The sequence below is a fragment of the Coenobita brevimanus genome, chromosome 65, assembly GCF_032717465.1.
Source record: "Coenobita brevimanus isolate Jiangsu-jjx chromosome 65, ASM3271746v2, whole genome shotgun sequence".
NCBI lineage: Eukaryota > Metazoa > Arthropoda > Malacostraca > Decapoda > Coenobitidae > Coenobita > Coenobita brevimanus.
In genome coordinates this window covers 17185985-17211545 of record NC_137018.1, presented here as the reverse complement: position 1 = coordinate 17211545, position 25561 = coordinate 17185985, and positions in this window count along the sequence as shown.

The window sequence follows — 25561 nt, the reverse complement described above, 5'->3', positions numbered from 1 at the left end:
CTGGGTGCCCAGCCGCCTCAGACAATAACCCACTTGGTGATCCCGTGAACTTCGGAGTACAGCGTCAGAGTGTGATACGTCCGCGTATTTATTCACTAGGGTTAACATAATTCACTCCATATGAGTGGGGGCGGCGGGGAGACACGCTGGCGACAACTCTGCCGGAATAGGGGCACCGCCAAGGGAGGGCGTGCCGAGAGGGCACGGAACGACTCGTAGGGGCGTCCTCTCTCTTCCAGGGCTGCAGGTGGCGAAGGTGCCCGTAGTCTCTGGGCTAGGTACAGGAGTGTGCCCTCAGGACTGGGGCCAAACAGGTCCAGGAATCTCTGGCTCAGATCTCGGCCGGAGCTGGAGGTCTTACACTGTCTTGGGGGCATGGAGAGATCACGCCCAGGCGTCCTGGGGAGGGCCTGGAGTGACTGAGGGCTGCGGCCCCCAGAGTCAAGGGGCGCCATCAGGGAGGGGCTGCGACACCGACCTGAACTAGGGTCCGTCAGGTAGGTCTTCTCCAGGAGAGCCAGGCATAGGGGAGCAGAGGCCAGGGGAAGCTGCTTAGGGCCTCGCTGGAGTCCTCCAATGCTGGAGGTCTGGGCTCTCCTCTCACACTGGGGCAATGACACTTCTAACACCTCTCTCTGGCCGTGGGGCCCGTCTATCGGCCGTGACTGCCCGAGGGTGCAGCTATAGGACGCCAAGAGCCCGGCTATTGGCCGTGGCCTAAGTGGGGGGACTTAGCGCGCCTCTGTAAACCTTCGGAGGGCGGCAATCGACCGTCTGACGAAGAGCGGGAGCTGCTTCCTGGCCACCTCCTGCAGGAGGGAGGGTGAGCGGCTATCGGCCGTCCTCCAGGGGCAGCACCTTCGGAGCAGCAATCGGCCATCTGACAAAGGCAGGAGCGGCTGTGGCCGTCTCCTGCTTGAGGAGGGTGAGTGGCTATCGGCTGTCTCGGGGCAGCTCCTTCGGGCTGTCTTCTCTGGGCCATCTCCTTCTGCCGGAGGGTGAGTGGCTAAAGGCTGTCTCTGGGGCAGCACCTTCGGAGCGGCTATCGGCTGTCTGCCGGAGGGGTGAGCAGCTATCAGCTGTCTGATGAAGGCAGGGGAGCGGCTATCGGCTGTCTCCTTCTGCCGGATGGGTGAATAGCTATCGGCCGTCTCGGGCACAACACCTTCGGAGTGGCTACTGGCCGTCTGACGAAGGCGGGAGCGGCTATCGGCCGTCTCCTGCAGGAGGGGGTGTTGGGCGGCTATCGGCCATCCCAGGAAGGACACCTTCTGACGAAGGCGGGAGCGGCTATCGGCCGTCTCCTCGTTACCCTCAGGACGGTGAGACACCGGTTCCCTTACGAGGGGCGGGAGGCTACAGGCCGTCCCTAAAGAGAAGGCATCTTCCTGTAGAAGGCGGGAGTGGCTATTGGCCGTCTCCTGAGGGGCGCTAGTTGGGGTTGGACAGACAGCTCCACCCCGAGCTGATCTGGCAGTCCCACTCCTTGAAGGTAGTGTCATCTTCCTGCAAGGGAGGCGGTGCAGCGGCTGGGTGCTATAGGGGCGCACAGCCCGGGCTGACTTATGCAGTTGTCGCACGGCATCCCGTGGCTCAGCTGTGGCTACTTCGTGGGATCCAGGTGGGGGTGTTGGTGAGTTCCTGGGGGCACTATGCTGTACATCACGCATTTCAACAGTGATATATAGATTATGGTAATTTTTGCACTTCATTGTGCAGTAAAACGAAAGGAAAGAGATGAATAATTTTATTTTAGTCTTGGCCACATTTTCCCTTCGCAATGTTTTTCTTTGACTGGTCAGTGTAAATACAGATCTTATGATAGGATGCTGGTTGTGGTGTTATTTTGAAGCTGGATAGTTGTACTTTATAACAGTATGTTCATAATAGGAAAACAAAGAAAATAAAAAGTCAAAGTGACGAGTTGAAGTTAGGTAAAAACCAAAAATTTTATACCTTGCTGTAGAAAAATATTCACCAAGAATAAAGTCATAAAGAAACAAAGCCATGAGTCAGATCAGCTGTGCAGTACCATCACACATAGAGCAACCATTCCGTGCCATCATGCTCGAGTCTTTTTGTTATGTGTAAACGCGATTTATGGTGAATATTTTACAGAAGTTTCTTAAAGTGACAATTAAAAGCACCATCGGAATCTCTGAGGTTGGATTTGAAATGACTGTCGAAATAGTCATCAGAATCTCAAAGGGTTAAGTAAGTTGTTTGTTGCTGTAATATTTAACCCATCACGTCTGGGGGTTGTTTTCATCACCCAAACCACCAGCAGGTGTTCTTAAAAATCACCATTATTTAAACAATAAATTCTCAGCTAAAACTATAATATAATATTATAGTACAGTAATCCCTCATTAAACGATGGTGTTCCATTCCTGAAAACCCCATTGTAATGCAATCCATCGTATGGGAAGCCCATTATAACATGGAGTCATTGGGGATATGTTCCCAGACCTGCCTAAACTCTCATATACACAAACCTTAACACTCACATATATGAAATATCCTTATGTTTAAACATTTAAAGTAACACATTAATAGTGAATAAAGAGAAAAAAAACACATGAAAACTACCGTATACAGTAGTTCTTACTTTTTACTGAAGCAAGCAGGGTTGTTGATGTGGTTCCTAGACAATTCGCCATGAAGTCGACAATTCGCCGTCATAATATGGACGATTCCCAGTCAGGACAATTCCCCGTCATTCTATAAATATATTTATTATTGATTAACTGATACATTAATAACTAATTTTTAGGGGATCTATCAAAGTCTATTTTCATTCAATAGCGTAGGCTTTGAATATCATTTGTAAGTTGCACTTTTAGACAATATTTAACTTGTTTCTACCTTGCTGTAGTTGGCCCTGAATTATATTCTAGCATCACCCATAACTGTCTTCATTAATTTCCATGGGTACTACAACATCCTGGGTATATTTTAAAACGACTTTGAAGAGGTACAAGTACATAATTAAAAAAACTAGTGTACTTGCTAAATAAACTGGTATGAAAATAAACAACGGGGAATCATCCTGATGACGAAAAGTCTCGATGGTGAATTGTCTTGTTATTGTTGTGATGACGAACTGACTTGATGGTGAATTGTCCCAAAACATTTATATAGAATCAATATGAAGATTATTCGTATAATTCCAAAGTATGTCAATCATTCACTTAAGGTCATTAGGCATTTATATAAATGCCAATGTCTCGTATGTAGCCTTATATTAAGATGAAGAAACGATCGTAAATCAGTTGATTCACGTTTCAATATATTTTTATTTTTTAACCCTTTCAGGCACAGTCGCGCGATTCGCGTGATGTCGGCTTGCACTCCGCCAGACACAGTCACGCGACTCGCGTCCTTAAGGCCCCTTCAAGGCCCAAAAATATTCGTCAGAAAAAAACTTATAGGCCGATTTGCGTGATTTTTTGGCGCGTCTTAGGGTAGCCAAGGCCTACTGGAGGTAAGTCATTGGCAACACTGCTTTGCCTTATCAGCCTCAGCCCGCTCCCTCCAACCTCAGTGTTTGTTGAGCAGTCAGCCAGTGATGTTTGACAGCTCGTGGTTCCCTTTAAATCGTCCATAATTCTCCTCCTCTTGCCCAAGGCAAAGACCCTATTGAATCAGTGAGATAATACATTGTATGTGAACATATAGTGATGTGATATTGTTGATGGAACATTCATATATGTATTGAAAAGCAATTCTGGCCGTTAGCAATCGTTGGGCCTTGGAGCCAGACACATGGTCAGTGTAGCGGGGTTGCACCACTCCACCCCCCCCCGTAGGCCGTATGGCGTGAGTGGAAATACGTATATAAATGAAGCCAAGGCATAAATATATATTGTGTGAAACATACTGTGGATGGCTTGGTGAAATTATGGAGCCAGCAAGCGTTATGTGTGGCATGAAACAGTGTTGTGAAGGGGCAAACCTGAAGTTGGGAGGGGAGAATTACCGGTGTTTTTAGGGCTGGAATTATTGTGATTCTGATAGTGTAAATGCGTATGGAATTGTATGAAATATACGTCAAACAAGCTGCGAGTTTCCGTGAACGAGTGTGGTGTGTGCTAAAAATAGCGTTGCCTCATGCTCTCAGGGAGAAGCTGACTCACACACACACACTACATAACTCCTTATCTTCAAATCCGTGGTCTAACTGGATCAACACCCCTGGAGGAAGTGAGTTCTGCAAATTTTGTTGATATATGTAATAATCTATTACCATTACCTCTCACACTTTCAGACAAATATCCATTTTCTCCTACAGATTACACATATGAAAGAAAGTAAATCTCCACAGCAGTAACTATAGAAGAGTTATGTTTATGTGTAGTAGGTTATAACAATAGAAAAACATCCATGGAAGATGTAATAGTCTACAGATAGGGGAAAAAGAAAGTTAGTAGCATACAGTAGTCTTCAGGCCGGTGTGCGAGGAAGAAACAGTGTGTGTAAAAGTTGGTAGCGATCGGAAGAGTAACCTCACTTTGTCGGCCAATTACTCGAAAACTATTAGACTTTATCGATTTCCTGTTACAACCATCATCAATACCACTAAATTCTACGTAAGATCAATACCAGAATGTAAGCCTTTGGTAGCGTTTTGGGGGTAAAAGGCGAGAGAAATGTTTTTGTTCCTAGCGGTTGTTGTGTGACATGACAAGCGCTCGGAGTAATAACATCATTTTGTCGGCCAGTTACTCGAAAACTATTAGACTTATCGATTTTCTGTTACAACCATCATCAATATCACTAAATTCTATGTATGATCAATACCAAAATGTAAGCCTTTTGTAGCGTTTTGGGGGATAAAAGGCGATGGAAATGTTTTTTTTTCTCGCGTTTATCAGTGACATTCGCTCGGAGTAATAACCTCACTTTGTCGGCCAATTACTCGAAAACTATTAGACTTATCGATTTTCTGTTACAACCATCATCAATACCACTAAATTCTACGTAAGATCAATACCAGAATGTAAGCCTTTGGTAGCGTTTTGGGGTAAAAGGCGAGGAAATGTTTTTCCTCGCATTTGTTATCAGTGACAAGCGCTCGGAGTAATAACCTCACTTTGTCGGCCAATTACTCGAAAACTGTTTGACTTATCGATTTTCTGTAACAACCATGATCTATACCACTAAATTCTACGTATGATCAATACCAAAATGTAAGCATTATGTTACGTTTTGTGCGATAAAAGACGGTGGAAATGAGTGTCTCTTCCCGGCTGTTACCATTGAAAAAGGCTCGTAGTAATACTCTCATTTTCTCTGCCAATTACTCGGAAACTATTGGACGTATCGATTTCACGTTTGAACCATGATGAAGAGCAGGAAATTCTATATATGTACAATACATAAAAATGTAATATTTCTCATAAGAATTCGTGGTTACGTAGACGGGAACATTGGCGTACGCCATGCGCGCATCACGAAAGTCAAACACGCACGGAGTGCCTTGTACTTTTTTTCGATTTACTCGAGAACTATGAGGCGTATGGGGTTTTCCCGTCACAGTGGGAAAGCTGGATAATGTGGGCATATTACTATGTAATAAAACGTTAGGTCCCTGGGAAAACTTAGCTCTCAGAGGTCAGTGAAAATTTTTCGAAAATGGCTCTCAGTTTTTTGACCATTTTCTCGAAAAGTATACATCGTATCTAAACCAGATTGGTTTCGTTAGAAAGCTGATGAAATTCTCTATGAAAAATATTAGATCATTTTCCTGTAGGATGGAAAACATTCAAACGGTGATGTTGGGAAGTCAAAAATGTTTACTCGACATGCCTTCCAGGGCTCATAACTTTCTGTGCTGTTGTTTTCCTGTGTTTTGGTCATGTTTATCAGATAGAACAAACATCCATGCATACCTAGACATAGGTTTCATGGGAATACATTGATTTTGGGGGGGCGAAAATAAGGCAAGAATGTGTTTCATTCGCTCAAATTTGCTCAAATTTGCCGCGCGCGCGCTCACCGGCCGGGCGGCTTCGTAGTCGAAATTCCGGGATCAGAAAACTTATTGAAACTTATCGTGCGCGAAAGGGTTAATTTAATACCCATGATTTGATGCCATTTTACATTTACTGTATAAACAATAAACCACCATCACTTTAATAACTTACATAATTCAAAAACTAGTGTACTTGCTAAATAAACTGATATGTAAATAAATGACGGGAATCGTCCTGACGGCGAATTGACTTGAACGGGAATTGTCCCAACTCAGCCTCACAGTCACAGCCCTCACTCATCACTGTCAGAACTGGCTGGCTGGGTAGGGCTAGCTAATGAGGCTGGACCAGTGGACAAGTGTGTGTGGTCCAGCACCGACAATGTGAGGACGTTTGTGTTGCGTTCGCACATTCACTTTTCACTGAGCTGTGGATGATCCATCGTTGTAGTAAATCGTTCCCATCGTACAGTGGGCATAGGGTACTAAAATTTTGATATTGTATAAATGAAATATTGTATAAAGAGGCATCGTATAATGAGGGATTACTATATAATATAATATTACAATATAATGCTATAATCATAATAATAATACAATAACAATAATACTACAAAACATTAGATCATGTATACATGCCACCCAGACATCCCCAGCTCGTCATGTATACATGCCACCCGGACGGGATGGGTTAATGCTCCAATTTATTTTTTCCTAGTACTTCTCTTGTCAGGTAGGAATTCCTGTTTGTTTTTAGGAACTTTATTCTTTTCACAGTGGCATGTGGAGAACTCTAACACATTTCCAGGAGGCTATATTAAACAGTCTTTTAGCGTCTTTTCTGAATCTTTCCATTAAATCTTCATAAGTTTGTGTTCCTTTTTTTTTTTTTCCATGAATGGCTTGAAACGTTGTATTTCTGGTAGTATTTCTTGATACATGCCATGACTGTAATGATGGCATGTGGGAAATCTTTTTTCCAAATTGTTTCCAACTGTAATGACACACTGTAGACAATATCATTTACAAGAGGATTTTTTATTCCATTCTAAATCAGTTGGTATCATGTATGCAACACAACTTGAATAATATCCTAGTAAGAAGGCAGGGCATTTTTGGTTAACTTCTTTTAAGGATCAAATAGTGGACTGGTGACACTTTTCCACGTTTCCACTTTTCCTTTAGTTTTGACTGGCATCTTAATTAACACTGTTTAGCACAATTTAAGTCTGTAAGTCAGTCCTCACTGAAAAAAAATAAAACATTAATGTTGCTCCAGCATCACTTGTGTTCTGGCTGAAAAAAAAAAAATGTACAAATTATAAAGCCTTCAGGGCCAGTGAAGATTAAGGACAGAGGCCAAACATTTATGAGAGGTTGCCGATGTGATGTTGAAACTTTTAAGCACCCATGGCCGATGAGTTACTGAAATAAAGTTTTGTAACTCCACTCTAATATATATATATATATATATATATATATATATATATATACAGTCAAGTTGCCTATGGCACAGACTTCCATGATGCAGTTTTCTATGACACGGCAAGGTGCCAGAACAAACAAAGAAACAAAACGCATAAAATACCTATGGTGCTGTGGCAGGGCAAGGTTTGAAACGCCTAGGCAAATTCCCCTGGCGGCTGGCATGCTTCCCTATTTGTAAACAAATTAGATGGTGACCACTTCAGCTCCATACTACAAGTGCTCCAACTGTGGACTTTTTTTCTCTCTTATGAGGAAGTTTAACTTCATCAAATTCAATGTATTAAGTAACAGTGCCATTTCTAGCCTTTTGAGGGCCTTATAAGAAATGCCATTTGGGGTTCCCTATTTTATGAAACTATGGTGGGGGGATTCCAAACCCAAAGGTGGTCTGGGGGCACACCTTTAACATTTAGATGCATCAGTCTGGTGCACTGTAAGAGGAAAAGAGGCTTGATCTGTGAAAAACTCTTAACATCTTTTTTTCTCTCAAATTCAAATCAAACATTTCAAGTTGACCACAGCAATTTAAACCTACAGAAAATGATAATAAGTGGGACGCACTGGGGCTCCCCTACGGGATTTACCGAATCTGCATTATAACATCTCCAAAATGCACCGAGACTGCTTACTCCATCTTTTTACAGCACACAAATCCATTCATTTGACTTGGCAGCAATATCCATGACTTTACAATGGTGTGTGTTCATATAAAGATGACTACACTAAAGCCCCCTAGTCGTACTGATTGTTATTTACCCTATATGTGATAGATTTTAGCAATGGTTATAATGGTTGGTATTGATGAAATATAAGCAGTTTTACGCATATTATCTGTAAATAATAATACTTTAGACATATATTATTATTTTCTTCTTAGATATGAAAAGTTTCAGCATATATGAGCTGAGAGATGAATCATAGATTCTTTATTGAGTTTGTACTTTCGCCCCTACGATCTCTGTCCACTGGAACCGCAGTCTCTGAAGAAACTCTTATTTTTTTTCTTTTAATACCTCCCTTTCCTTGGGGGAAGCAGCCTAGGTATATAGATATAGATACCTTTGCTGGTGACCACTGAGAGTATTTGAATAAAAGTATGAATCAAGAAATATTCGTACATATGTGTAAAACTTATAAATCTTCATCTTTTGACATATATAGCCTAGCCAACACTGCAGAACATTAGAACATCACAAAGTATTTTGTGACATTATTAGGCACGGGACTCACCTTAAATGAATGAGAAAAATTTTGTAAATATTATGTTTATGAAAAAAAAAATCAAGATGTGAGCATTCTACATTGCCCTCAAAATAAAATTGGATTTTAAAAATTCTGGCAGTATTTAGTATCTGCGCCTTCCTGTGAATGCTCCTTTTTCAGGAGATTCTGACTTAAAATTTCAGGAGAAACGAGTCCAAGCTCGGGAATTACTTATTTAAATATATTGCTTACATTACTCACTTTATGGCACTTACAATAATTGGTGGGTCCACCGTACCCCCCTACAAAATTTATTTCATGAATATCGAGTGACTCAACACACATTTTAATGAAAAAAAAAGCCAATAATGGCAGCTCAGGGGCCCCCTGGTGGCTACAGGGACCCTATGCAACCGCGTAATTTGCATATAGTAAGAACGGCATTGTTATGTAATGAAACATTAAAGATTCTTTGGGTATTGTGACTAGTTTATAGGTTTGTTCATAAAACCGCTATGAATAGGTTAGCGATGAAGCACCTATCTCTGAGCTAAGATGAAGTATAATGCCTCCCATCATCATCAGCATCATGTATATAAGAATGATTATTAATGTGTTAAATGTGAGTTTTGTTGACACTTGAGCATACAGACTTTATCAAATAAACTTCGTCAATCAGTGCTTGACCAGGCAGCCTCCACCATCTTTAATGTTTTGGTCAGTCAGATGATCAGCTGACTTCGTCTAAGTTCTGAGATAGGAGCTTCATCACTAACCAGTTCATATCAGTTTTACGAATGATTCTTTTATACCCAGGTAGACACAAGGCCGATAACTCTCCCGTTTTTTGTGCCTACTCTTAAGTGTAATACATGCATTGACTGACTGCTTGATTGTGTACCTGTGTAAACTGGGGGCAAATGGGGAAAAGTGTGGTGAGAAGGGAGACTTTGGGCGAACATCCAGAACCAAATTCCATTTTTCCCATAAGTTTAGTTATTTCTATGGCATGGTTTTCAATGGCGCGGGATTGTTCCAGAACCAATTACCCACGCCTTACGGAACTTGACTGTGTATATATATATATATATATATATATATATATATATATATATATATATATATATATATATATATATATATACACACACACACACACAGTATATATCCCATTGGGCCCCAGTGTCCTCAGTATACACAGTATATATCCCATTGGGCCCCAGTGTCCTCAGTATACACAGTATATATCCCATTGGGTCCCAGTGTCCTCAGTACAGGATGGAACTGGGTTTTTTCAAAAATTAATATAGAAGAGAACCCCGGGGTAGGGACCTATGAGCTTCGCAACTATGAGCCGACAGGCAGAAGGCGGTACGCCTAGCACCCTTCCAGCCAAATCCCTCACACAGGAACTCTGGGAGTCAGTGAGTTAAATAATATTATATTGCAAAAGACCCATTTGCATATGAAATGCATCTGTAAATTCAGGTTTTTAATTGTTGGACTGCGATACTGCAGGCAAGTGCCACATGCCTGCAGCGATATTTTCATTAACAGAATGAAACTTTACACCAAATGCATTTCAGTGTAATTATTGTAATTTCAAAATTAATATGGTTGAGATACCTTTTTTTTTTACAGTCTTTGTGTTGGATGAAATAAATCAGAGTGCGCCTGTCGACCACTAGCACTGCAGCATAGAGAAGTCAATGACGTAAAAAAAAAAAAAAAAAAAAGGGGGACGGGGTGTTGAGCAATCAAATGAGTGGGACGACCTGCAAATTGGTAAAGCGTGAGACTGAGGCAAAATATAATATATTCAGAACATGAATGTTGTTGAATTGGTGATCTAGTGCAATGATTGTTATAATTTATGAATACAACCTCGAAGACTGATATTGTGTGCATGAGGACATGCACGCATACTCATATATGGGCACGCAGATGCACATACATTAACAAGCATGCATACAACTAGTGGCCTCAATATGTAAAAATTTGTAGGCTAGTAACTGTTTTGAGGAACTGAATAAAATAATATAGGTGACAATGCCAACTAGAAATATTTTACATCAGTTCAAATTCATTCCTAAGTCAAACATCGTTAACAACCCATTGTATAACTTATTCATACTAGGAATCCAGATAAACCTTAGCTGATCAAACAGTACCAGCCAGTTTCTAAATTACTGTATACTCCTCACCCAAGGTGACATTTATAATTTACACCGACCTCAACATTGATCCTATCATACTTTACGTCCTCCCACCATTCACCCTCATTCATACTCGACACAATTTTATCGATTACTGCTCCCCTGCACCCTTCCACCGTGACGTGTAGATTATAAGGCATACTTTATTCCCAACGACGGGGGAAAGAGAAGAGTTGGGTTGTATTACTGATGATCATTTGATTTTTATGGCAATAAATATAGAGTACATTTGATGATTTTACTTCAGATAGTATTTTTTTCTTGGTAAATTTTTAGAAGTAACCAACGTTTTCTTTTATTATTATTTTTATGTTTTCCAATGCAAAATACTGTGTTTTAATTAGTTTTGACCTTCATTTTGGGGGGAAAATCCCCCTTTTGGAATTTTGAGTAAGATTTCCAAAAGTGGGTTTATCCCCCAAAATCAAGATCAAAATTAATTAAAAACGCACTATTTTGCATTAAACGAACCTAAACTAACAACCTAACCTAACCTAGGCCTAACCTAGGGCCTGACATAAGACCGAGTGCACACGCCTGCACCAGCCAATATGGCGCGACATTCATCAGCTACTGAGCGACAGCCTAACCTAAGTTACTATATGACTATCCCTACAAAATTTGTTCCCCCAACTCAAACTAGGCTTAAAAGGTAAGTCTTAGTTAGAATAGTTCAGGGACTTAATATAATGAAAATTGGTAACGTTGGTTACTTCGATAGTTATACCTTTTTCTTTGCTTACTCAGTCCTTTAGGCATTATGTGCTATGTGTGGGAGGTCTGGCTTCGCACCTTTGTCTTAGTAGACACCAGTGAAAAATCAAGGTTTAGCTGTCACGGATGCGTCTGCTAATAATTTCCAACCGGTAGCACCGTATTTTACCACTTAAATAGCAGTTAAGAATGTTTCCATCCATTACATTCCAAAACTCTAAACCAAACAATAATACCAATGTATGCTTTAAATTTGTGTAACCTTTTAAGCATATTTTAATCATTTACCAGCCCTTAGGAATTTTATCACCAACAACGTTTCATCTAAGTTATTTTGTTGTAATCTTAATAAACATTCATGCACTTCTACTACAAATTTACTGTCAGTGAATAGAATGGGATATGACTGTTAAGGACAAGTGTTTTAATTAATATATTTTAAAAAATCTTCACAAATTTCGAATGATGTTAGTTACTAGTGACAGCAGAATACTGGTGCATCTAGACCTTTACTGGCAGATCTAACTCCGCCTGATAACACCCTAACATATTCTCAGTTTCAAAGGCCACTTCCACTCATACCACCAGTTCCCAGTCTAAGCACACACACACACACACACACACACACACACACACACACACACACACACACACACACACACACACACACACACACACACACACACACACACACAGAGGGAGGGAGAGAGAATAATCACATCTTTATTTTCCAGGCATAGGGAAATGGCAAGCTTGTTCACCATTGTTTTTGATACTATCTTGCGTTTTTTTTTTTGGGGGGGGGAGGGGGAAACATATGTTTTAACTTTATGGTCATATTGCAACAGGATTAGTGTGCTTCAAGCTGGAAGGCGGTGGTAATGTGACAAGGCGAAGTGACGTCAGAATTTCGGACTGCGTGGGTTTTGGTGCTATCAGGCAGCCTTACTCCAAACAGTACCGGCCTCTATACACTGCTGCTAAGGAGGTAACCTGTAGACGGCTAACACCTCGGACTGCCAAGTGTTGCCATTTCGTAAGTTACCAATCTTACATCGATTAATGCATGAAGAAGCAGACCGAAACAGCCTATAATTAAAATTCCCATCACACCCACCATAGGGCCCTTCAAATTCTACGTAGTTTTCATTGCATAAGGCTGCTATAATATGACGAAGGGGCATGCAAAGGGGTGCTATGAGACTCCCCACGGATTCCAGTACTGCGCTGTGGTAATCCTCTCCCGTTCATCAGGGGACGCTCTCCCTTTCGTGAGTTAAGACTACCAAAAGATACGAATAGGGCAAGATGAACGCCTGCCCTCAGTTTAAGACTACGGCCGTAAGAATACGAACAAGAAGCCTAGGACCAGGTGACGACTAAGAACCGAACAAAGGACATGGTGCGGATTGTGACATGGAATGCAAATTGTGCGAATAATGAAGTGAAAGAGAGACAGATTTTCGAGGCGCTTGAGGATGCAAAAGTGGATGCATGTGGAATAACTGAGAAAAAATGGAAAGGTGAGAGTGTGAGAGAATGGGAGTATGGATGGCATATATGCCTGGGAGTAGGTAAGAATGAGAGCACAAAGAGGGAGTTTGTATTGTTGTGTGCAAGAGATGGTAGAAGAATATAAGAGAGTATGGATCCGTCAACTCAAGGATTCTGTGGGTAAGACTAAAAGGTGGACTACAAATGTGGGCAATTGTGTGTACGTATGCACCAATGCAAGATCGTGCAAGCAGAGTGAAAAAAGAGTTCTGGACAAATGTGGAAGCGTGCATGGAAAAGTTTGAAATGAACGAGAGAGTGATTCTGACTGGAGATATGAATGACACAGTAGGGAATGTGAAGGCAGATGGAGTAATTGGTTAGTAGGGTATGCCAGGAGAAGTGGTTGAGAATGGCAGTGCTCTAGTGGACATTTGTGCAGGGAGATGGTTGGTGATAGCCAATACTCTCTTTAGACTTAAAATGATCCACAGGTATACATGGCGAGTGATGAGAGGGGTAGGTAGTGAACTGAACGAATGGAAGGCAATGATTGATTATGTGTGTGTGGAAAATAGAATGAGAAGGTGTGTAGGCTAATGGATGCAAGAGCATATGGAGATTGAGGGAGTGGATTATTTGACCACCACATGGTGGTGGTGAAAGTCAAGGTTCAAATGCAATAGATAAGTAGGAGAAGGGAAGGACAGGAGGAAGTAGTTCATACAAGGAAGGCAGAAAGGTTACAAGAGGTTGGATAAAGGGCAGAATAATAAGATAGAAGTGGAGGAACGATTTGGAGCAGATGGGGGACGTGAAAGGTGTGTGCAAGATATTCATAGAAGAAATCCGTGCAGCACGTGAGGTGGTGTGTGGGATGAAGAGAAGACGATAGGGGATGCAAGGAACAGCATGGTGGAATGAAGAGGTGAGACAGGCTGTGGCTTAAAAGAAGAAAGCACATAGTAAGTGATTGAAAAACAGGGTTGTGGAGGAAGTTGAGAGACGGAAGAAGGAGTTACATGTAGAGAGTAAGAGAGAGGTGAAAAGTTTAGTAAGAGAGAGTAAGAACAGACTGAGGATGAGGACTTTGGAAGGAATTTGAGTATAAAATGGAGGGAATGTATAAAAATGTCCTGGAAAATGGTAAAGAGAGTTAGACAGGGTAATAAAGAAGTAGACTGTAGCACCAGTCGAACAAGGCAGTACTCCCGAGGTTGATGGCAAGCTGGTGCTAGGGAGAGCTGGAGCTCCCGTTTCACCAGCCCTCAGGACTTGATCCTGACCATCTCCCTTTGCTGAACATTTTCAGTGCATTCATTTACACAGAGAGTAGGCCAGCATACTCTCATAATACCTCTACCTTCAACTGTCTACACCACACTACATGTGCATAACATATCACACCTTCTGTTCACTTCTTTAGTAATGGCCGCTGCAACCTTACTGTCAAATGAGGTGGTATCTCAGATTGCCACCACCGGCAGGGAAGGGCTGGCGGCACAGGGTCCTCCCGGTCGCCAACAAGCGACTGTGGCGGCAGCAACTGTTGCTATTTCCAGGAATGCTCGTCGGTGAAGAAGTGACAGTGCGGCCTTATTCTTTACCAACATCCGCGGCCTTACCACAAATTTAATCTCAGTTCATTTTTTCCTTTAGTTCATATCCCCTTTGGCCCTTTTCCTCACAGAACCACAAATCTCACCCTCTACCGATATACAGTATCTCCATTTTGTTTTCCCGGTTACCATCTCCTTACAAACTTCCGTAACAAGGGCGGCACCTGTTCTTATATCAAATCCCAATATGCAGTTGACACTATTTTAAACTTCACTTCATCCAGTTTTGATTACTCATTATATAAACTAAATTGTCAAAACATTACCAAATATATTTGTGTAGTTTATCGTTCCCCCAATGCTTCTTCGGAACCCAGTGTATTTGATTCCATATCCACTCAGTTGAGTAACCTTAACCTTGTCCTTAGCACTGAAATTACCATTTTGAGTGATTTTAGCATACATAATGTTGAATGGTTATTGCATTCTGCCCGTACTGAAGACACTGGTCTAGAGTGCGAGCTGTTTGCAGAATCGTTTAATCTCACCAAGTTGGTAAAGCAACCAACCAGAATACCTGATAATCCTGACCATAATGCCCATCTCTTGGATTTATTCTTGACAAATAATCCAGATCAATACAGGATAGAGGTACTGTCACCACTTGGATCCTCTGACCACAATCTCATCAAAGCCTCATTAATTAACCCTCCCGCACCTCCCCGTTCTGAACCTGTCAGGGTGATCCGATGGCACTTTGATAGGACAGACTGGGATGGATTTAGAAATTATCTTACTGACATTCCATGGCAGTCTTTCTTCTCTAGTGATCCCAATTCTACCCAGTCCCACATTTGTGACTTAATACTAGCTGGTATGGATTTATTCATACCAAGACAACAGTTCACTAAAAGATCAAACTCTCCAAAATGGTTTGATGGCAACTGTGCCAGAGCAACAGCCCAAAAGTCATTAGCATATAATTCTTACTTAAAATAAAAAACATCTGAATCACTTTTCCAATTTAAAATAGCTAGAAATCATGCAAAAGCTGTATTAAATCTATCTAAATCAAACTTTCTTCAAAAGCAAGCATCAAAACTACTTAACCCTAATGACAATAGAATATTCTGGTCAACTCTTAATTCTTTCAATAATAAGTTTAACAAGTCATCTTCCATTCCCCCACTAAAATCTTCACATGGCAACATTACAAGTGACCCGCATGGGAAAGCAGATATCTTTGCCAGTACCTTTGCCAGAAACTCTACCATAGACGATACCAGCCAGAATGTCCTAGTACTGGAACTTGATTCTCCCGAAATTGTCCCACTTAAAATACAGACAAGATACGTAAAATCCATCCTAGACAATTTACCTACCAACAAAGCTCCAGGCCCAGACGGAATTACGCCAATTGTTTTGAAAAATTGTTCCCCAGAACTTGCCTCTGTCCTAGCTAAATTATTCAGACTATGCCTACTTACTTCTTTATTCCCAAATTCATGGAAAGAAGCCAATATCCACCCAATTCCGAAGAAAGGAAGTTCGTCTGACCCCTCCGATTACAGATCAATAGCTGTCATATCTTCTCTTGGTAAGGTAATTGAAACTTTAATTCATAAGCACATTGTTAAACATCTTGAATCCAACAACTTAATTAGTGATAGACAATATGGTTTTCGCCACGAAAGATCCACCATTGACATACTCAGTGTCTTAACTCATACCATCCATCAATCAGTTGATCTTTTTGGAGAAACTCATGCAGTAGCTCTTGATATCTCTAAAGCTTTCGACAGAATATGACACCGTTCCCTGCTGTCCAAACTCCCTTGCTATGGACTAACGTCTCTTGTTCCTTTGATTTCTTCACATCTTTGTGACAGGAAAATAAGAGTAAAAGTAGATGATGTATATTCCAATTTCCACTCAATTAACGCCGGCGTGCCACAGGGATCAGTTCTGGCGCCAACCCTATTTCTGGTTCATATTAATGATCTCTTTTCTGTCACCCACAATCCCATTCACTCATATACAGATGACTCAACACTACATAGTTCATTCACACTCAGACACCCATTTACAAAGTCTAATATCTCTACATCTCAACTCAGTACAGCCATCTCCATAAATCAAGATCTATCTACGATCAGTGAATGGAGACAAAACAACCTTGTCACTTTTAATGCTAGTAAAACTAAATATATACAGTTTACTAATAGACAGAGATTGCTAGATTCGTACATTACCTTCAGTGCTTCTAATATTCCCATCTCCAAAAGTATTGAAATTCTTGGCGTCTCACTTAACAGTGCCCTCAGCTGGACCTCTCATGTCAGATCACTTGCTAAAACCGCCTCAAAGAAACTTGGATTATTGTACAGAGTCCGTAACTTCTTCGCCGATGAGCAGTTAGCTATAATTTATAAGAGTCATGTGTGCTCTCAGCTTGAATATTGCTCACCCTTGTGGAATGGTTGTGGAGAGATTGCATTAAGACAACTAGACAAAATTCAGAACAAAGCTGTTAAAATCATTAACAACCCTGTCATTACATATAAACTACCTCCCCTGCAAGTAAGAAGGAATATTGCCTCCCTTGCATTATTTTACAGATATTTTTTTGGCAAATGCTCAGACGAAGTTGCGTTCCTTCCCTCGTGCTACACGAGCATTTGGTAGCGCTCATGACTGGAATGTCACTCAGCCATATTGCAGAATTCTTTCATACTCCGAACTGCATCTCTCTGGAACTTGCTTTCTCAGAGTTGTTTCCCTCCAAATTTCAACCCACAGCTGTTCAAGTCTAACTGTTACAGATATTTTATGAACGGAGGACGCCAGTAATCTGGTGTATGGATTGTTTTTTTTTTTTACTCATTTGTTTTTCCTTCCTCCGTTCTGTTATTTATAGAAAAAAAAAAATGTCGGGGTGTGAAAGATAAAAATGGTAGATTTATAGTGGAGAAGGGAGAAAAAGTCAGCAGACAGAGAGAACATTTTACGGAATTGTTGAACATAGAGAATGAAAGTAATGCGATTATAAGTGGCACGGAAATGGCTGGGAGAAGGAGGGAGGTGAGAACTGAGGAATAAATCAGTACAAAGAAAGTAGAGGAGGTAATGAAGAAAGTCAAAATGGGGAAAGCCCCAGGAATTGATGGAGTGTGTGGAGCAATGCTGAAGCATGGGGGCGAGATAGTAGTATAGGGGATATGGAAGATGTGCAGACTGGTCTGGGAGGAAGACAGAGTCCCGGAGGATTGGAAGTCAGGTATAATTATTCCACTGTACAAAGGAAAAGGGGAAAAAAGAAATGTGTGGTAATCATAGAGGCATTTGTCTTCTTAGCGTAATAGTAAAAGTATATGGCAGCATACTTGTTGACAGAGTTAGGAAAATAACAGAGGAATAGTTGGAGAAGAACAGGGAGGTTTTAGGAAGGGAAGAGGTTGTGTAGATCAGATTTTCATTCTTGGGTCTTTAATGGAAAAGTTTCTAGAGAAAAGAAAGATGTTGTATGTCGCATTCATGGATTTGGAGAAACCATATGACAGGGTGGATTGACAAGGAATGTGGAAAGTATTAAGAATATATGGAGTAAATGGGAAGTTCTTTAATGCCGTGAAGAGTATGTATGAGGGGCCCAAGGTTACAGCGCATGTGGATAGTGAACTGAATGAATGTTTCTATTTGAAAATTGAATTGAAACAGGGATGTACCATGTCCTCATGGTTGTTCAGTCTGTATATGGATGAGGTTATAAAAGAGATACAAGGTAGGGCAGTGGATGTTGGAGCCACCCTGATGAGAGAGGGCAGTGTTTGGAAACTCCCTGTACTGTTGTTTGTAGCTGATACTGTATTGTTAAGTGAAGACGAAGAGGAATTGCAAGGATTGCTGAATGAGTTTCGGAGAGTATGTAAGAAACGGAATCTAAAGGTGAATGTAGGGAAGAGTAAAGTTATGGTCTCCGAGAGAAATGAAGCCACTGAATGTACAGTGAGGCTGAATGAGGAGGAAATGCAAAATGTGAGGACGTTTAAGTACTTGAGTAGTGTGATGAAAAAGGATGGAAGTTTAGAGGGTGAAGTGCTTGAAAGGGTAGAACAGGGAAAAAAGATTGCTGGTTCTTTGAAAGCAGTGATTAGGAACACGGAAGTGAGTATGGAAGTAAAAAAGTTGCTTCATTACAGTATTGTGATACCAACCCTAACGTATGGAAAGTAAACCTGGACTATGTTGGAAGGACACAGACCAAGAGTGAGTGCACTGGAAATAAGTTTTTTTGACAGGAGCATGTTGAGTTACGTGAGTCAGACTGACTAAATGTGGAAGTGAAGGAGCGTTTTGGTGTGAATGTGGATGTGATGGAATGCGTTAGGATAAATACACTGAGGTGGTTTGGTAATATGGAGAAGATGGAGAACGAGAGACTAACGAGGAGAGCGTATGCGAGTGAGGTGGAGGGGGGCGAGGGAGGAGGAGGCCAAGGATGAGATGGAGGGATGGAGTGGAGAGGTATATGAGAGAGAATGGGGTGTGAGCTGGGAGCAGGGCAGTGAAACGGCGTTGGACAGGACGACATGGAGGTGATTTGTTTGTGGCCACCCCTTTCGGGATTGAGGCATCCGGCAATAGACAGAAAGATAGAACTTTTTCAAACTGCTGCAACAAAGGAGGTGGGTAACATCAAGGAGATTGGCTTTAGATAATGAAACATTTGCATCAAAGAAACAAGCTGACAACATAAAGGGCAATTAACTCACATTAATTGTAAAGAGTCCTAGTGGAGCGTATGGTATTCTTTATCATTCGGTTGGGTCTAATTACATTAATTAGTAAATTATGAGATACAAAAAGAGTCCCCCGGCACCCCCTCCCCCCCGAATCTGAGTGAGGACGACAAACTATTGTGATTAACCGCAGTAACGCTACTTTACCTCAGTCTCTATCTGTTTGGCGTCCAAATCAGGACTGTCAACTTTCCTGCAGTCAAACGCAGACCAAATTATAACTCAGACTTTGGGATTTAGTGATATCTGAAGTGAGATGCACCTTACCCTATTAATAACGTTATTACAACTATTTAAATATCTCTACTCCATGGCCGCTGAAAGTTTGACGCACGTTAGCAAAATATTTTTCAACTTAAAAGGGCATTATGCTTTCCTATACTCATTTCTTATGAGATACCCTGCATACCATTATAATACCAACATTTTAATGCTGATTACATTAGTTTTTCTTGCTCTCTCACTCAAATTTATTATTTTCCACTATGCATATGAATACATAATTATACTGTATATGGAGCAATGCAGGCTTTAAAGATCTGGCACGACTGCGGCGTATATTTGAGTTCCATGGCTGAACAGGGTTCAGGAACAGTAGGCAGGTTGGTGTGACTGTAATATGATAGGGTTGTAAATGATGAGGGGAAACGAGAGGAAAATGGTGTTCGATGAAGGAAGGTGTATCGTAATGGCGTTGTGCCAGATAGAGATAACAGAGTGAAGCAGATGGATGGGCAAATATGACATGTATTATGTTAGGTAAGAAAATTCGCGGATGAAGTAGAGCCGGGTGGTTTGTTTTCGAACGGCGAATGGTTCGTTCGTTCGTTTGAAGATTTCCTGCACATATAGTGCAGGCCGGGCCATACATTAGCCCGGTCAGTGGGGTATGGGCTGATTAAAAAATAGTAAGTGGGGAGGACAGGACCTGGGGATTGCCCAGCACACACGTCCTGTCTCCTGACTGGCTTTGTGGTGTGTGTGGCGAATGGTTTACTTATGAGCGATAATAAACGCTTTAACTGCATGTGTATCAGCATTTTCAGTTGCTGAATTTTTATGAAAGAGAAAATAAGGCCAGTAGCATGCAAGCTCGTTCGCTTCAAGTTAGATGGACAGAGGTGAAATCAAATTAGGGATTCTTATATGAAGAGACTAACATGGGTACCCGTTATTGCCTGGATAAAGCCCTATTATCATGCATACCGGCATTGTCTGGGACTCTGGATGGCCACTCCCTCTTTGGGAGAAGACCCCCGGGGTCCCATTTTACTCATTAAACCTGTTCTTCCTTGGGCCCCTTTCCCCAGGAATATATTCCTCATGGGCCTCCTACTACCAGGGTCTTATTTGCCTACTACCAATCCACTCACCCACCAACCTGCCCATCCACCCCACCTGCCCTGACAACCCCACCAATCCGTTAATTCATCCGACCAGTTGTAGCTATACATGACTGAACATCTATTTAAAAAAAAAATCACGGTAACTAACTTCCATGTTTCCACCATACTGGCGTTTATTTCTAAGCAGTTGTAAATCTTGGCCATCAGGGGCACTGCAATTATTCTTGGGGGTCAGTCCCCCTCCTCCCCCACCCCCCCCAAAAAAAAATAAAACGATAAGAGAAAGTTGAAATACGTGAACGAAACTTCCCAGGTGAATTAGTCTGGTTAATCCACAGGTCTTCCACTACATACAATTTTCCAGTCTTAAGTTTAAGGGGGCCAGCCTCCCTTCACCTAATTATATATTCTCAGAAGTAATGAAGAAAAGGCAGATAAGGCTCTGATATCTTAGTAATGCGATTTTTAGCGAGTGTGTACCCCTAACGTTTCTTGGGTTCAGTCCCCTCCCCAAAATAAAATCAATCGGAAATTGGAGAAAGTAAGCATAGTGAATTTCGACTAAAGCGGCATAAATACTCGTATCACAGGACTAGATATGCACTTTCCATGCTTTGTCTAAATGCACAAGAAGAAACTGCACATCGATATTTGGGTGGCATGGCTCCCCTTCCCCACGATTCTTGGGGTGGTCAGCCACTATTAAGAAGAAGAAAAATTGGAAATATGATAAAAATGTGAATAAAACTTCCCAAGTGAGTTCATCTGTTTACTCTGCAGGTTTTCCACAACACAATTTTCCAACCATGATTTTAAGGGGGGTATATAATTCTTAGAAACACTAAAAGAAGTGCAGATGTGGCTTTCATATCTTAGTAGATGTAGTATAAAAACTCTCATCCGGAATGCGATATCTCGAGTGTGTGAGCCCCCCAGTGGTTCTTAGGGGGGTCAGTCTCAACTGTCTCACTTCTAAAAATAAAAATGTCTGGAAATAGGGGAAAGATTTGAATGACACTTCTCAGGTGAGTTCGTTTGGTTGCTGGGAAGATCTACTATATACAGTTTTCCAACCATGATTTTTTTTTTTTTTTTTTGGGGGGGGGGGAACCCTCTTCAGCAAATTAATAATTCTGAGAAATACTGAAAGGTGGGCATAAATGACTTTAGTATCATAGTATATGTTGTACAATTGACTTTCAAATGTAATGCGTTATTTGGGGTGTGTGACCCTCCCACTGACTCTTGATTTTTTTTTTTTTTTATGTGTCCGACTTCTGGGCATAGGCTTCACAGCCTGCTCTCAAGGCCCAGTAGTTCTCCTACATACCATACACCTCTCTACATGTCACCACTTCGGCGCTAACACCCACCGTCCATATTGAATACATGCTAGGGCTGTCTCATACAGGACTGGTGTATTGGTATTAGCGGGGGTACTTTTATGACATGTCGGCGGGTTATCTGGTAGATCAGGAAAGTCTGCTTTTATGAAATTCAAATCCTTAAACTGTTCCCTGCCCCAGTCGGGATTCGAACCTGGGTCCATCAGGACTGCAGGCCGCCTCTCTACCGATTCAGCCACCGCCTCCCCTCCCAAAAATATAAGCCGCGTTTTTGCAGTCCAAGCTGGAGCTTGGGATTTCAAAGCACGTTTTGGGGGGGCTTGGTTTCTTTCTGCAAAAACAGTCCGGGATATGCAGAACAGAAAAATTATGCATGCCAATCGCAATGTAAACATAGTGGTTCGCCGAAGACCATCATCTGGCGAATATGCAATTTACACGTAGCCTATAGTTGTGTTGAACTGGCCCTATATTTCGTTAATATTAGCCACCTGCACCCCAGTTTTATGTACATTGTGCTAATTTCATTATATTTATCACTTACTTGTCATTGTTGGCCATTCTCATTCTCCCCAAGCTGCACCAAGACTGCTCCCGACCACTATTGGATGAGATACAAAGAAGATCTTGGTTTCAGCGACAAATGCTTGGGCCGGATTCGTATCACTCTGGCCGACAAAAACGGCGCAGCTTGGTTTAATCGAAGATGGCAAAAACGTGGCTATAAATGATCAGAAATAAAGAAAAGCAAGCTACACGTATTTCAACGAAAATTGCGTTCATGTCCCAGGATTGAGTATGCAGTTCCTGTTTTCTGTGAATGCATAGGAAGAAACTGCTCATCTGCTTTATTAGCTGTGGATGTGGCATTGATAGTATTGGTGGTCGAAGTTGTAATGGTGGTATTGGTGGTGGTAGCAGTGCTGGTGATGGTTGTAGTGTCAATGTTGGTAGTGGTAGCCATGGTGGTCATTGCGGTAGTGGTGTTAATGGTACTGGTGGTAGGTATTTTTTTTTTATGCGAGGAAGAAGGAACCAAAGGCCATGAGCCCGCAATAACAGTTCCCTCCAAGAGAAAAACAAAATACAAGAGAAAGCCAAATTCAAGATCCGTTCATTTCGAGATGCCTGGACACACTGCGTTTGAAAGACTGGAGATCATAGGCAGCAGGAAATACAGACAGAGAGAGACAGTTCCAGAGTTGACCTGTTGCATACATGAAGGACTGGGAGTAACGGTTAACTCTTGCATTAGAGAACTGGACAGAAAAGGGATGAGAGTTTGCTGCTAGACGGGTGCTACGCGCCCGTCGTACAGGTGGAGGAATGCATGCAGACAGTTCAGAGGAGCAATTACCATTAAAGTAGCGATAGAAAAGAGATAAAGATGCAACAGTGCGGCGAAGAGATAGAGGTTGAAGGGAGTCAATAAGAGGAGGAGAGTTAATGAGACGAAAAGCCTTTGACTCCACCCTATTGAGAAGAGCTGTATGTGGGGAGCCTCCCCACACATGAGAGTTGTACTCCACACAGGGGCGGATAAAACCCCTGTATAGAATCAACAATTGTGCAGGGGTAAAGAAAGAACGGAGTCGGCTTAGCACACCCAATCTTTTGGAAGCAGATTTTACAAGAGATGTAATATGATCTTTCCAAGATAAGTCCCGAGTAAATGAAACCCCAAGCATGTTCAAGGATGATGCAGGATTAAGCTGAATATTATTAAACATTAGTGGGTATACCTGTGGAAGATTTTGACGGGTTGATAGGTGTAAGAACTGAGTCTTAGATGCATTAAAAACAACAAGAGTATTTTTACCCCAGTCAGAGATACAAGCCAAGTCAGACATTAGGTGTGCCATAGCTTCATCCCTTGTTTGTTGAAGTAACTGCAGAGATGGGCATTGCGGGAACCGAATGGAAAGGTGAAGGGTGGAGTCATCAGCGTATGAATGGATAGGGTTAGATGTACAGCTTAGAAGGTCATTGATGAATAAAAGGAAGAGAGTTGGTGATAGGACAGAGCCCTGAGGAACACCACTGCTGATAGATCTAGGAGAAGAACAATGGCCGTCTACAACAGCAGCTATAGAACGACCAGAAAGGAAGCTAGCGATGAAGGCATAGATAGAAGGAGAGAATCCGTAAGAGGGCAGTTTGGAAATTAAAGATTTATGCCAGACTCGTTCAAAAGCCTTTGAGATGTCAAGTGCAATGGCAAAGCTTTCGTCCAAGTCCCGAAAGGAGGATGACCAGGAGTCTGAAAGGTAGGTGAGAAGATCGCCAGTGGAGCGCCCCTGATGGAACCCGTACTGACAATCAGAAAGAAGGTTGTGATAGGAAAGATGCCTTAAAATTTTTCTATTGAGAATTGACTCGAAAGCTTTTGAAATACAGGACGTTAAAGCAATTGGACGATAGTTAGAGGGTTGGGAGTGGTCACCCTTCTTTGGGACTGGCTGAATGAGAGCAAACTTCCAGCAAGACGGAAAGGTACAAGTTGACAGACACAGACGAAGGAGTGTGCCTAGGTAGGGTGTAAGCACAGAAGCACAGTTCTTGAGAACAACAGGAGGGACTCCATCAGGCCCATATGCCTTGTTAGTATTAAGGCCAGTGATGGCAGAAAATACATCAGCTGAAGAAATTTTAATGTCAGTCATGAGGAAGTCAGAGGCGGGAAGTGATGAAGGAATTGCTAGTGTTGCTAATGGTGATAGTAACGGTAATGTTGGTATTTGTGGTGGTGGAATTGGTGGTGGCTGTGTTGGTGGAACTGTTTGTGGTGGTAATGGTGGTGATGTTGATGATAGTGGTGGTGTAGTTGTAGTAATGGAATGGTAGAGGTGTGGTGGTGGAATTGGTGGTGGCTGTGTTGGTGGAACTGTTTGTGGTGGTAATGGTGGTGATGTTGATGATAGTGGTGGTGTAGTTGTAGTAATGGAATGGTAGAGGTGTCGTGGTGAAGGTGGTGGTGGTCGTCGTTGTGGTGGTGAAGGTGGTGGTGGTCGTCGTTGTGGTGGTAAAGGTGATGGTGGTCGTCGTTCTTGTGGTAAAGGTGATGGTGGTCGTCGTTCTGGTGGTGAAGGTGGTGATGGTCGTCGTTGTGGTGGTAAAGGTGGTGGTGGTCGTCATTGTGGTGGTAAAGGTGACGGTGGTCGTCGTTGTGGTGGTAAAGGTGACAGTGGTCGTCGTTGTGGTGGTAGTGGTAATGATTCTACTTATCATACGTATATTTTATAATGCAATATAAAATTGCGGAAACTTAGATATCTTATAAAATGCATACAGGTTGTTACATTAAAGGTAGCACATAAATCAGTCTTCGTCTACGTCCATTGGGAGTCAGTCCACCTGTTCATACCCTGACAGATTTCCTCCCATGGACTGACTCTACCTGATGGACCCACTATGACCATGAA